At 43.3% G+C, this 1,954-nt stretch overlaps 1 pseudogene; it reads right to left on the bottom strand.

Moving 5' to 3' along the window:
* Positions 1–324: 324 nt before the first annotated feature.
* Positions 325–1,130, bottom strand: LOC140467922 (cyclic AMP-responsive element-binding protein 1 pseudogene; annotated as a pseudogene).
* Between the last annotated feature and the right edge of the window lie 824 nt (positions 1,131–1,954).

Below are 1,954 nucleotides of genomic sequence, written 5' to 3' on the forward strand. Positions count from 1 at the left end.
TAGTTTCCAAATCCTCACCTACCTTTGTCTCTTTGCTAGTTACTGGAAAGATATTAGCATCCTCCACTGTGATATCCCAAAACTAAATGCTTCTTCTTATTTTACAAAGGACCAAAATTTACTTTAATCATTCTTTCCTCGTTATATATATTTATATAAAATTTTGCTCTCTGTCTTTATAGTCTGTGCTAGTTTATTTTTCTCATGTTATATATTACTTTTCTTTATAGCTCGTTTGTGGCTTTTGGTTGACGTTTAACGTTTTCCCAGTTCTTGTTTCCTCCTGTTTTTTGCCACTTTTTACGCCTTTTCTTTGAATTTGATTTTCCAGAACAGCAACCCAATTCTCCAAGCATTTCACATACTCTTTCTTCTTGCGACGTCACTCTCGAGCTGCTTCCCTGTTTTTCATGAGGCGGATCTCACGTTTACGAGTGGTTTCTTCAGCATTCTGGGGCTGGCTTTGCAGGACTGGTGAAGATGCCATAACCATTCCCTGGTCAGCAGTGGAGTTAGGAGTTGTATGGTTCTTATAGGTTTGGACATCTCCAACAGCACCTTGTATAAGCACTTGGCTGCCTGGCACAAAGATTTGCCATCCATCAGGGCTCTGTGCATACTGTATAATGGCTGCTCCAACCTTGGCTATAGCTGCGTTGGTCATTGTTAGTGTCTGGAGTCCTTGCACTTCATCTGTACCATTGCTAGCCAGCTGAATTGCTCCCCCCTGTGTAATAGCAAGGTATTGTCCACAGTTACTTTGATTGATGGGTATCTGCATCGTCGTTGTCGTAATGGTTGAGGCAGTCTCTTCTGATTTCTCCTCATCGATTTATTGGCACACTGGGGGGATCAGAAGAAAGTTCATTCAGGTTTTTCCTGTATGAAGGCCGTCTCGATAGAATTTCTCTACGTTTCTGAGAGTCAGTCATGCTATCCACAGATTCCTGGGAGTCCTCATTTTCAATTATAGTAGAAATCTGAACAGTCTGAACCTGAGGGGACTGTATGACTGAGGACTGAGCTGCTTGGATAACACCTTGGACTTGAACAATCTGCCCATTCGGTAATTGCACTAAAGTTACTGCAGGACTTGTTGTTGATTGGATCCGAGGCATGGTTACCTGCATGTTCACATTATATATTCATGATCTGGATGAAGGAACTGGGGGCATTCCAACGAAGTTTGCTGATGATACGAAGTTAGGTGGACAGGCAAGTAGTACTGAGGAAGTGGGGAGGCTGCACAAGGATCTAGACATATTGGGAGAGTGGTCCAGGAAATGACTGATGGAATTCAATGTGATCAAACTCGAGGTCTTGCACTTTGCAAAAAATGAATACAAGCATGGACTACTTTGTAAACGGTGAGAAAATTCATAAAACCAAAGTACAAAGGGATCTGGGAGTGCAAGTCGAGGATTCGCTAAAGGTAAACATGCAGGTTGAATCCGTGATTAAGAAAGCGAATGCGATGTTGTAATTAAGCTCAAGAGGGTTGGAATATAAAAGCAGTGATGTGCGACTGAGACTTTAAAAAGTTCTGGTTAGGCCCCATTTGGAGTACTGTGTCCAGTTTTGATCCCCACACCTCAGGAAGGGCATACTGGCACTGGAGCGTGCCCAACGCAGATTCACACGGATGATCCCTGGAATGGTAGGTCTAACAAACGAGGAACGGCTGAGGATCCTGGGATTGTATTCATTGGAGTTTAGAAGGTTAAGGGAGATCTAATAGAAACTTATAAGATAATACATGGTTTGGAAAGGGTGGACTCTAGGAAATTGTTTCCGTTAGGTGAGGAGACGAGGACACGTGGGCACAGCCTTAGAATTAGAGGGGATCAATTCAGAACAGAAATGCGGAAACATTTCTTCAGCCAGAGAGTGGGGCCTGTGGAATTCATTGCAACGGAGTGCAGTGGAGGCTGGGACGCTAAATGTCTTCAAGGCA

The sequence above is a fragment of the Chiloscyllium punctatum genome, chromosome 46 (assembly GCF_047496795.1).
Source record: "Chiloscyllium punctatum isolate Juve2018m chromosome 46, sChiPun1.3, whole genome shotgun sequence".
NCBI lineage: Eukaryota > Metazoa > Chordata > Chondrichthyes > Orectolobiformes > Hemiscylliidae > Chiloscyllium > Chiloscyllium punctatum.